Here is a 13,221-nt window from a genome sequence, read left to right as displayed (position 1 = left end):
GTTACTGGGTTAGGGTTAGGCAATAAACATAATAGGAGATAAAAAAAACATCACATGCATCCAAAAAAAAGAAGCCAATCACTCTGCTGTAGTACACTTAACTGGGAATGATACAGCACTCAGGCTCAACATGCACCTCTAAGCCTTTGCTTATGTACCATGCCAGCTTCTTTAATCTGTCCCCTGGGGCTTCACCTCATACCAACAGGGACACTCCATCTCAGTGTCCTCTAAAGCAGACAATACATATAACCCAAATATGTGTTGGGTTTTTATGTTTGCTTTCTTGTTTTTACTATATTGTGGTCTGGTTTAATACGTTCTGATTAATTAATAATAACATCTTTTTCAGTTACCTTTCTCACTCACTATGCGTTAATAGACCTCTCGGGCTCTTCCTTCGCTTTCCGCTACCAGTCACCGCAGATAGCTGCCCCTCCCTGAGCCTGGTTCTGCCGGAGGTTTCTTCCTGTTAAAACTGAGTTTTTCCTTCGCACTTTTTCCAAAGTGCTTGCTCATAGGGGGTCACATGATTGTTGGGTTTTTCTCTGTATGTATTATTGTAGGGTCTACCTTACAATATAAAGCGCCTTGAGGCGACTGTTGTTGTGATTTGGCGTTGTATAAATACAACTGAAAATTTAATTGAACATAAAAATGCAGAGTAAGTATTCCAGTGCATATATACAAAGTGACAGGTAAATAGTAGAAATTAAAAAAGCAGTTTCCATGCTTCTGTTGCAACATGATTTAGCAGAGTTATTGTGTTTCTCCAGTGATGTGATTGGTATTTGACTTTCAGTGTTGGGGACAAAAACGCTGGCGAAGTCCTTTCCAAGCTGTCCGGTCCCAAGAGAGCCAATTTCAAAAACAGCACTTTGAAATGTATCGGATCATTATTTAAATTGAATTCCATCCACTTGGATGGCATCATTTGCATTTATATACACAGATACACTGTTAAGGAAAAATGGGCTCCTCATTTGCCAGAGATAAAGAGTTTTCAAGCAAAGTGAAAACAACAATCACTACAGTGTTTCAAAATGCCCTAATCCTACTGTCGCCAAGTATCATCAAATCTTTGTGTGGACAGAGTTTAGCACAAGTGTGTGTGTGTGTGTGTGTGTGTGTGTGTGTGTGTGTGTGTGTGTGTGTGTGTGTGTGTGTGTGTGTGTGTGTGTGTGTTATTAGAGATTTCCTAACTCTTAACTTAGTGAGAGATTATTATTTAATTGCAAATACGAGCCCCTGAGAACTGCAGCTGAATACCAAATAGGTTTTTATAATGTATATAAGTATTGTAGTACAGAGCCCACTAGCTAATGAAGTCCCAATGGAACTATAATTCACCTTTTGTTCTCACAAATGCTTCATCAGTTCCCCAGATCAAGTTAGGATATGCAACAACACATGGTGGATAGATTACGCCAGAAACGAAATAAATATATATAGTGTGGCTTCAAAAATGGAATCAATGGTACATTTTCGTAAAGATAATTGATTGATATGCTATACAACAAACAGAAATAACCAAATAATTCATTTATTACATATTAAATAATTACGAATTAATTATTTAATATGTTCTGTCATTTATCTTAAGGATTTCTTGTAGAGCATATATTGGTGAAGCAATAATTACTGCTCAGGTCTTATGACAAAGGACATTGCCTGCGAATAAAGTTAAAAACAATGAAACAATCCAACTTTTGTAAATTCTTTTGCTAGAAAACTGATTTTGTCAGGTGACCAGTTAGTATAGGGTACATATCTGAAGCTTTCTTGAATTTCAATGAAGCTTTTTTTTTTTAATCCCCCAGTGACCTTTTAAATTACTAGTTTTGGATAAACAAAACTCAAAGCACTTTAAACCATAGTGATTACAATCTGCCACCATAGATTGTGCATGTCCAATAAAATCTAACAAAGAGACAAATGGCTGAGATGGATGAAATGAAACAAACTGAGACAAACACATTACTTTAGACAGGTAATGATATTCTAAGAAATGAGGTGACAGAAATGGTTTATCTGTGCCTTCCTACACAGTCACAAATGTGTTTGTCCATATCTCTTGTATAACCACGTCCATGCCTCCTGTTACTCCAAACCCAAATTAAATGCACGCTGACTGAATCCTATCCAGTGCTTGAGTGCTTTTAACCACATTTGCTGTTGGAACCACCCTCACAGATGTGCTGCTTGGTGACAAACCCACTGTAAACCCACTGAACTCTTCATAGCATTTACACTGCATGCATGCACCATTTCATTAGTGATAAATGAGCCTTGCCTTTGGCCAATTAATGCTTTTTTTAATGTTTGCTTGATTTTTCATGTTTTTTGGGGTGTTTTTTGTGTGTGTTTATTTCACTTATAGCGATTGCATGAATTGTAGCCTGAGGTATCTACTGTCAAATGAATGCAAGTCTGATATCAATCATTGCTTCAGTGAGAGACCAGATTTCCATTAAGAGTCAACCTCACCCAAGGCTACATCATTTGATGCAAACTTTTCAGGAGAAGATGAGGTTATATTTTATCAGAAAAAGTTCTGCAGCACTATGCACCAAATAAATAATATTATCACAACCTATCATCCCTATGTAATTTATACTCAGGGGTTGGACTTCATTACTTTTATAGTTTTTTTATCATATTCTTTTTTAATTTTTTGTCTTTATTTACAAAACAACAAGACTTACTCAAGATCTTTTCTAATGTCAGGTCACAAGCTACTGTAATTCAAAGGTTTTATCACCAGTTTGAAGTCAGTGAATAGATAAAGCAGCACATACATAGTTAAAATAATACACTGATGATAAAGGAACTGGTACTTATATAGCATGTTTTTTACTCTGAGCAATAGGCTTTCGACTACAACCCCCGTTTACACTTTTATACAGCACTTTTTTATTGTGACACACACACACACCAGGAGCAACTTGGGGATCAATATCTCGCACTACTGATACTTCAACATGAAGACCGAACAAGCTTATTATTATAATGAGACCTACCTAAAATGCTACTTCCTTAGCATTTTTTTGCAGAAGTGTTTGCTATTAGCAAAGAATAAATAACAGAAATAATTATCACTAATGTAACTTGAGACCACACAACCGAAATACCAGCCTCTCCACTTATGAATCCAACACAAATATTCATTTCATTTGTCAAGTGACAGCCTGTCGCCCTCTTTGTGACACTTGTACTTTGCCTTTAACAATATTTTTGGGGTTCTTTTTTTAAAAGCAAATCTTGATCCAATTAAATCACACGCATACTGCTTTTCCCAAGCAATGCTGCCTATTCACATTGCACATTATTAAGCATCACATTTATTATTGTACATCTAAGTATTGGTAGCAGCATTTGTGTTTTTGCATTGTGGTTGTTGTCATCTGCTAAATGTCATTATTATTACAGCTGATTATTTTTTACTGTCTTGTGTGTGCTGATATTTTGTTTTTGCAGATAATAACTTACAGATGTTGAGCAACTGCCACTGAGGACTGCTACCCTACATGGGCCTTCACAAAAGCAAAGTGTCTTGATTGTGCATCTAAATTAAGATCAAGCGCACTTCACCATCATTTTTACATGGGTAGTTTAAATTTAGTAGTCTACAGAGATTTCAACGATTAGATATATTTTTTCAAATTTGGACAAATAGTTTTGAATAATCATCTTGTCATAGTTGTTATAATAGCCCACAAAAATGCCAAAACCAAAAATATATTGATCCTATTAACAAGCACCAACTGTGTTTTAATCAGCAGCTGAAAACATTTAGCAACAAAGCTGGTAAGTTTAAATGTTTTAATGAATTGCATGATTGTTAGTAACTGGTTGGTAATAAAATTTGGTGTCACTAGGATTTAAAAATTCATTATGACCTTATATTGTATTGCAATGCAGTTGGTCTGAGAAAGATAATGGGATCGGCTTTCAGGTTTTTGAAGGTCTAGGCTGTGACAGGAGACTTCAGCCAATCACAGGTCTTTTCAGATTGAATTAGCTGAGTGCATGAATAATAATTTACCCAGGAAAGGCTCGGTTTTTGTAGTTCCGCCTTTGTACGCCACAACAGTTGACTTTAAATCGCACACAATCCAGATGTGATCGAAGTGACGACTTTCAGCTTTTATTCAAAGTGTTTTAATTGCATTTTTATTAACTGTTCAGGAATTAAAGTCAGTTTTATCCATGGCTATTAGACTCATATTAATGTAGCTCCTCAGGCAGGACTAATCAGAGCCTTCCCAGGCAGGCTTGCAGGATAATACCGGATCATGCTGTTTTGATTGACTGGAAGAAAGAGTTCTCCTACCACTTCATTATACCCCTTTACCTCATGAGAAGTCATCTGCACACATGATTTCTTTTAACTAAAATCTACAAGAGGTGACACTTTTGATGAACTAGAAAATAAGAACTCAAGTAGCAGATGTGGGGGGCTGTACTTTGTGGAAATGATGCTTTGAGCTAAATTCTACCATCAGCATGGTACTGTAACATTCTCATAGTCAGCTATGAGCCTCTGTACACCACCACACATGGGTTTTAAATCAAACCACTAAGATGTGATTGAAGTGCAACCTTCCAGCTTTAATTCAAGATGTTTTACAAAACTTCTGCAGCTGTTTAGGAATTGGAAAAAATGTTATACAGGGAGTGCAGAATTATTAGGCAAATGAGTATTTTGTCCACATCATCATCTTCATGCATGTTGTCTTACTCCAAGCTGTATAGGCTCGAAAGCCTACTACCAATTAAGCATATTAGGTGATGTGCATCTCTGTAATGAGAAGGGGTGTGGTCTAATGACATCAACACCCTATATCAGGTGTGCATAATTATTAGGCAATGTCCTTTCCTTTGGCAAAATGGGTCAAAAGAAGGACTTGACAGGCTCAGAAAAGTCAAAAATAGTGAGATATCTTGCAGAGGGATGCAGCAGTCTCAGAATTGCAAAGCTTCTGAAGCGTGATCATCGACCAATTAAGCGTTTCATTCAAAATAGTCAACAGGGTCGCAAGAAGCGTGTGGAAAAACCAAGGTGCAAAATAACTGCCCATGAACTGAGAAAAGTCAAGCGTGCAGCTGCCAAGATGCCACTTGCCACCAGTTTGACCATATTTCAGAGCTGCAACATCACTGGAGCCAAAGTAAGAAAGGCTGAAAGACGACCACCACTGAACAAGACACACAAGCTGAAATGTCAAGACTGGGCCAAGAAATATCTCAAGACTGGTTTTTCTAAGGTTTTATGGACTGATGAAATGAGAGTGAGTCTTGATGGGCCAGATGGATGGGCCCGTGGCTGGATTGGTAAAGGGCAGAGAGCTCCAGTCCGACTCAGACACCAGCAAGGTGGAGGTGGAGTACTGGAGCTCAACTCCCAGTCCTACTGCCAGTTTCTGGAAGACACCTTCTTCAAGCAGTGGTACAGGAAGAAGTCTGCATCCTTCAAGAAAAACATGATTTTCATGCAGGACAATGCTCCATCACACGCGTCCAAGTACTCCACAGTGTGGCTGGCAAGAAAGGGTATAAAAGAAGAAAAACTAATGACATGGCCACCTTGTTCACCTGATCTGAACCCCATTGAGAACCTGTGGTCCATCATCAAATGTGAGATTTACAAGGAGGGAAAACAGTACACCTCTCTGAACAGTGTCTGGGAGGCTGTGGTTGCTGCTGCACGCAATGTTGATGGTGAACAGATCAAAACACTGACAGAATCCATGGATGGCAGGCTTTTGAGTGTCCTTGCAAAGAAAGGTGGCTATATTGGTCGCTGATTTGTTTTTGTTTTGTTTTTGAATGTCAGAAATGTATATTTGTGAATGTGGAGATGTTATATTGGTTTCACTGGTAAAAATAAATAATTGAAATGGGTATATATAAGGCTAGGCAGCGCCTGTATCACCTACGACAACTGAGGAAGTTCAGGGTCTCTCCAAAGATCCTCAGGATTTTCTATACAGGCGCTGTGGAGAGCATCCTCACACAGAACATGACATCGTGGTTTGGGAACAGCTGTGTGAAGGACCAAAAAGCTCTCCAGAGAGTGATCCGTACAGCAGAACGCTGCTGCAGGATTGCTCTCCCCCCGCTTCAGGACACCTACACCAGGAGATGCCGGACTAGAGCAGCGCAGATACTGAAGGACCCGTCCCATCCTGGCAACAAACTGTTCCAACTTCTGCAATCTGGTAGAAGGTTCCGCATCTTCCGGGCAAGGACAGAGAGACTCAAGAGGAGCTTCTATCCCCAAGCCATCCGTGCCCTAAACACACACACCGGCCCTCTCACAGAATTCACCTGCTTGCTGCTACTACTGCACATTCACCCAATATATATATATATATATATATATATATATATATATATATATATATATATATATTAGTGCTGTCAAAATTATCGCGTTAATTGTTAAGATCAACGCGAAATGTTTAATGCATTAAAAAAATTTAACGCTGATTTTGTTTTTTTATTAATTTCCTGTAATCTAAGACTTTTAAATTCATGAGCACCTCTGGAGGAGGGGGCAACAGTGTGCTATGCTGGCGTTTGGCCTGACAGAAATGATTAGAAGAAGAAGAAGAAGTGACACCATGCTACTATCTAGCTAACACTAGCTAACACACGCAAGCATGGACGAGGGCGGACTTTTGGGTGGAAAGTTTCTCTTTAAGAAGTTGCCTGATGGCTTGTTGGACAAAACGAGAGTAAGATGCACAATTTGCAACGCTGAATTCAAGTACCACAGAAGCAGTTCATCACTGGCGTATCACCTGAGAGCAAAACACCCAACTGAATCCACCTCTACGGGACCTCGCCAGTCTACGCTTCAGGAGTATGGTGCTTGTGGACGAATAACAAAAAATGTGAGAGAAAAGGTAACCAATTCCTTGGTTGTTTGGATAGCTAAAAACTGCCGACCAGTTAGCATAGTAGAAGATGATGGACTGAGAGAAGTCATTCGTGCTGCATCAGGAGATGAGTGTTACAATCTGCCCTCGAGAGGAACCATTGTGTCGAGACTGCACACTTTGTATGGGGACCAGAGGGCTCAGCAGTCCAGCAAGCTTGTGCAAGTAAGGAATGTCGCTCTCACCGGAGACCACTGGACTTCGGTGAACAACGATAATTACTTAAAATATAAAGAATAAAAAAATGTAATTGGAGCCAGGCTATTAATAAAGTAATTGAGATTAATCGCAATTAATAACAGAAAATTGTGAGATTAGTTAGTTAATTTTTTTTAATCTATTGACAGCACTAATATATATATATATATATATATATATATATATATATATATATATATATATATATATATATAATGTTCTTCCTCTACACACACACACACACACACACACACCAATTTTTTTGCACATGTCGAGGAGCGTGTCAGGCTACATTTCACTGTGTGTTATACTTGTATAACTATGCATGTGACAAATAAAGAACCTTGAACCTTGAACCTATATTTGTTTTTTGTTAAGTTGCCTAATAATTATGCACAATATTAGTCACCTGCACACACAGATATCCCCCTAAAATAGCTAAAACTAAAAACAAACTAAAAACTACTTCCAAAAACATTCAGCTTTGATATTAATGAGTTTTTTGGGTTCATTGAGAACATGGTTGTTGTTCAATAATAAAATTATTCCTCAAAAATACAACTTGCCTAATAATTCTGCACTCCCTGTACATAGTGGCCCATTTTCAGAATTGCCTTTTATATTTTATCACTACAATTTTAAATATGAGTCCCAAGTAGATGTTGGTGCAAGTGAGGAAGGCCTTCATTAGGCTGAAAGAAAAAAAACGACAACAAATTTAAACAAATCAGATAAATACCAAAAATTTTAGGCATAGCCAAATCAATAACTTGGTAAATTCTTAAAAAGAATGAACGCACTGGCCAACTCCGCAATACCAAAAAGCCCAAAAAACCAAAGAAGGCAACCACAGTAGAAAATAACAGAATTATTTTATGGTTAAGTAAAACAAATTTACAACATCTAATCAAGTCAAAGGGAAGGGGAACTCCAGGGGAAGTAGGAACGTCCTTGTCAGAGTGAGCAATAAAGAGGCACCTTCGTGAATGTAAATACAGAGTTTACAACAAGCAGCAAACCACTGGTTATACTCAAGGAAAAGAAAGACATTTCTGAAAAGAAATCTCTGGGCAGATTAACTTGTACCAGAATGAAGGGAAGAGATCGAGGAAAACACAAACTGCTTGTGATCCAAAGCATACCACAATATCTGTCAAACATAATCGAGGCAATGTTATGGCATGGGCATGTATGGCTGCCAGTGGAAGCGGGTCACTAGTGTCTATTAATGCTGTTACTATTGATATAAGCAGCAGGATGAATCTTGGAGTGTAGAGGGCTATACTCTCTCCTCAGATTCAGACAAATGTTGCAAAACTGATCAGACAGCATTTCACAGTGCAAATAGTGATAATGACCCAAAGCATAGTGACGGTTAGTTAGTTTTGAGCCTCTAAAAACAGGAGACTATGCATAAAGTGGCTCTAATGAATAAACAGTGAATGCAGGTCTTTTTTGTAAAACCCCCTGAATTAAAGCTAACGGCTAAACACTAGTGTACAGAGGCAAAACTACAAAAATTCTGTCTCTGTTCAACAAATTATAGACCTAACTGTATAATAAGTTCACACAGGAAGTGAGACCACTGGTGAAATGGGTTGAGTAGAGGGCTGCCAAAAGAATAAGTATAAGCCATATGGCTATGCTCATTTGCTCAGAAGGACTTAAAACGCTCAGGGGGAGGAAAGAGCTGCAGGAGGAGTGCTCACACACACTAATACAACCTGCATTGTGTCTCTTTTTCTAAATGATACTAAAAGAAAAAACAGATTTAGTCATAAAAGAAAAATATACAATTTTAATTGGGAAATGACATTTTTTTTGCACTTAAACCTTTTTTGCAGACCAAAAGGAACAATTGTAAGCATAGCTCATTCAATCAGCGCTTTATGGTGCTAGAAAAAAAATCAACAAAAAAACCATAAATCCATGCTGAGCTTTTTTCCTAAAAAGGTAGTAAATATAAAACTGTACAATTTTTTTTATGTCTTCTGTTTTAGAGGACTTCATTTAAATGTCTAAAACAAACTTTTGCATTAAGCAGCAGGTCAGCTAACACGGGGGGAAGATGGTGTCATGGGCCAACAGGAGATTCTCTCACTTTTAACTCACCAAATAATTTGTGGAGGTGAAATTCCTGGAGGTCACCTTTCAGCAGAGTGCCTTTTGGTGTCCATGCTGTGTACTGGGGGTGCACGATTATCCTCCTCCAGCCGGATCATGGCGTCTGGAAGGCAGACAGGGAGCAGGGGGCAGAAATAAGGACAGGAAACAAGATAATGTGTTAAAAACACACGTGTCCAAATTAGGAAGTGAAACACGTATAGCACGTCTTGTAGCTTTTCATCTGAAGGTCAATCATTAACAGGTGGATAGTCTGTAATATTAATTTCAGTTTGGTCACAAATGACCAGTATTTGTCTCCAGAAATTAAACATTTCAGCTTTAAAAATAAAGCCAAATGTCTTTATTCTGTAACTAAGCATATAACGCAGCCAAATAGCTCATATTGCCCTCCAAAATAGCTTGACATCCCCTGCAATGCTAAAATATTTCTTTATGTTTTATTTATGCAATATGTTACAATCAAGGATCTACTCAAATCGTGTGGCTACCATTCCCCACTGGATAATATCTGTCAAAGGGAAGAATGGCACGTCTTCATGTCTAGGGAAGTGTTCATGCCTTATATAGTCTTGGTCTAGTAGAGTTGCTTGCTGTACATAACTGGATCTAGCCACAGGCTAAGGAAGCAGACCTTCTGAGAGCTCATTAAAACAGTCTTCAAGTGAATGTACTATAAAAGAATGAGCTTGCCATTACAAATAATCAGAAGTAATGGAGCGGTTCCCACACTGAAAAAACATTTATTAAAAACGGAAGTCATAGCTGGCTTGGATGAGTAAATGAAAAAGGGTTACGGAGAGGAAGAAGGCCAAGGCACGGGCTTGATACTAATATTCAAACAATTCACAAACACCTCCAGCATTGTGAAATAAATGAGCATACCGGTCTCATTTTCGTGTTACATACAAATTACACCTCAAAGGTCAATCGAGGAAATATTTCCTTTCTAATGGGAAGTTGCATGACATTTCTAAGCAAGGACGACTCTCTACAGTGACTTCTTTTTTTAGTAACACTGACATTTTCAGTGGCTGCATGAGCACTAAAGTGAAAACAGGCAAATTTAAATACAAATGAACAACTGTTTTGTAGGATTTAAAATGAGACATTTTAACAACATGGAGTATTTCATCCTAATACCAATGACCGTGCTTGGCCTATCTGCTTCACAGTTTAGCAGAGTCTGCAGAGGCGTTCTCAAGTGAGACCGAACGAGACAATTACCATTTTCAAGTTTCCACTTTAAATCTGTAACAAGACTTGATCTGAGTCTCAGTTTATAAGAAATACCCAATGAATGAGGGGGCTTTTCCCACAATAATGTGAAATGGTAATTATCCAGATATGAGAATGTCGACGTACAATAGCTCATTAGTACTCTGTTACAGAGATGTTTTATACGGTACATGTGAAGGGCACTGCTTTAAAGTAACAGATAAAAGGTCAAGTAATTATATAAGTTTTAGTTCATAGTTTGAATTAAAACTGTTCTGAAGGAGGAAACTGAATCGTTCATGTTCAAAATGCAACTGTGGGCCCTTTGAAAAGAAGCTCATGTTGTATTGGAGATTGAGCATTCATACACCAGTCGCAGGCATTAATCGCCAAATAGAATAAAAAAACCTGACAACATTTTTCCTGATCTCTGCTCTCTGGTCTTGTTGTGTTGCTCCAGCTGGTTAAAAAAAAAAATGTAACCGACTTAGCATTAGTTCACGATTCAAACACGAGAAATATATGAGCTTGAAAATACAAAGTTGACGTGCATTTCGTTAAACAGTTGCAAGAAAACATGTGCAGCAGTCAGCAATCAAAAGTTCACCGCATATTGTCCAAAAAATTATGTGAGAAAATGTAATTACAAACCCAGACATGTCAATTCATTTTTATCTCCCAAGTATTAGAGTACTATAGTATCAGTACTATATGTCCATGCTACAGTATCAGAGCTGTGATTTTAGCCAGCAGATAAGTGTTTGGGGTGGTGTTTAGCACTGTTGCCTCGCAGCAAGAAAGTCCTGAATTTCGCTCAACTCCACCATTCTTTTCAGTTACTTCCTCCCACAGTACAAAGACATGCAGTAGTTGGGTTAGGTTAATACCTATAGTAGCAGCCCCCCCCCCCCCTCAAAGTCTCATATCTCTCTTTTTCCAAAACTGAGCCTCTTATCTCACCCAGCTTTGGTCCAATATAAATCTACAAGCAGCCCTCTTCAATTTTATTGGCCAAAAATCCATTCATATCACTTTTCACTGAATGTTTATCCTAAACTGTGAGAGCAGAAAAGTGAGAACAACTGCACAGGCCCTAGTAAAACTGCCCTTGATTAATGTGTTTTAGGATTTATATTTAAGTCAAATAGTCAGTGTTGGGTTAATTTAAGAGCCTCAAGTTTTGCTGGGACATGATAGAAAATAGGGTTCAAACTTCACTAAAGAAAAAAAAATGTTTACTCTACTGCGATAAATGCTACAAATGACTCAGTTTCTGCATGCAAGGGTCTGCAAGAGCCTCAGTGAGCGTGTTATAAATGTATGGAGGAGTATATATTGTCTTCAGCTGTAACACTGCATATGGGAATGTGTAGGAGCAAAGCAGTTTGTATGAATGTGCCTGTGAGAGTGGCAGAAACATAGACATCCACAGAAAGACAGAAAGAAACAGTCTGTTTCTTATGGTTGAACTGCAGTTGAGATTCAGCCAAGGTCATCCTCTTACTTATGACATACATGGAGCCAGACTGAGCCTCTCACTTGGACGCTCTCCATCTGCTCCCACTGATAAGACTGGCTACTTCATGAGCAGCAGACAGACACTACAGCTCTGTATTGTGTATTATATACAGCGGTAATGTCATTAAACCACATTAAGGTTGTCTTAGCTTGCCATAAAGATGATAGACAACATACACATGGTATATAGTGTGTGCTAGTATAAGCATAGTATAGATGTTTATCTTCCTAAAAAGTCCACTTTATAATATTTAAAATGCACTGGGATTTAAATGTGGGGTAGATGAGCTACTGCAAGGACAATACTCCTAAGTTAAAAGAGCTGTCATGCCACAAAGGTGGACACGGATCATCTGTTAATTGGTTTATGCATATGAACTGGAAAACTAATTTGTAGGCCATCAAAGACGGCTGAAAACGGCTTAACCAAAATAATAAGACCTTAACTGGACTATGCAGACTGCACACATTCCACACACTTTTCCTCAGTGTCTTCTGAAACTCATAGTTACAAGTTTAATATGTGTGCAGCTGGCTGGCCAGCAGAGCTGCTCTGCCTTCTCCCGATCAACACTCAGTCACCACTTTGTGAGCTAAAGCTTGCTTTAAAATTTATGAGAGGGGAAGAAAAAGAAAATCTTTCTGACATATCAGTGAGGACAATGAGGATTTTTTTGTAAGCCTTCTGTTTTCTGTGCTCAGAGAAGCACACGAATTCCAGATTGGCTTTGTGAAGGACAGCAGCAGCCCCAACAGTAATACTGTATGGGTGAGACATTAATGCCTAAAGAGATTAGAGAGGCGCCGTTGTGGCAGTCTTTAAAAAAAATGCATGATAGTGATAATAGATATCCGCGTTTAAGAAAGCTGCAATAAACTAATAGGGAGTCAAATTCACAGCACTGTGAGGAAGTTTTGTTTTACACACGCTGAACATAAATATGATTGGCAGTCTTCTGTCAGTTGTCTTTCCATGACACATCAAACAAATAACAGATTGTTAAATCGGGCTAACAAGCAAAAAGGTTCCTATGTCAAACCACAGAAACCTTGACAGCAGCCTGACCACAGGCACAATGTTTTCTTCATTAAAATTTCACACTGTTAAAATGAGTGAAATTGTGAACCATCTGCTTAAACACTGTCATGTCCTCACGCGAACACATACAGTGGTCTTGTAAAGGGCTACATTCAAAACTTCAAACAAATGGCTAAAATC

The 13,221-nt window shown here is 38.4% G+C and overlaps 1 protein-coding gene across 1 annotated transcript in view; it reads right to left on the bottom strand.

The window, feature by feature from the left end:
* chrm3a (cholinergic receptor, muscarinic 3a) overlaps positions 1–13,221 on the bottom strand; it is an 82,791-nt gene that overhangs the window by 48,832 nt on the left and 20,738 nt on the right. The window contains exon 2 of the mRNA XM_004551476.2: positions 9,255–9,369. The gene's annotated coding sequence lies outside the window, so the exon portion shown is untranslated. The remainder of the gene's footprint in view (positions 1–9,254; positions 9,370–13,221) is intronic.

This window comes from Maylandia zebra, linkage group LG13, assembly GCF_041146795.1.
Source record: "Maylandia zebra isolate NMK-2024a linkage group LG13, Mzebra_GT3a, whole genome shotgun sequence".
Taxonomy (NCBI): domain Eukaryota; kingdom Metazoa; phylum Chordata; class Actinopteri; order Cichliformes; family Cichlidae; genus Maylandia; species Maylandia zebra.
This window is presented reverse-complemented; position numbering and strand designations above follow the sequence as displayed.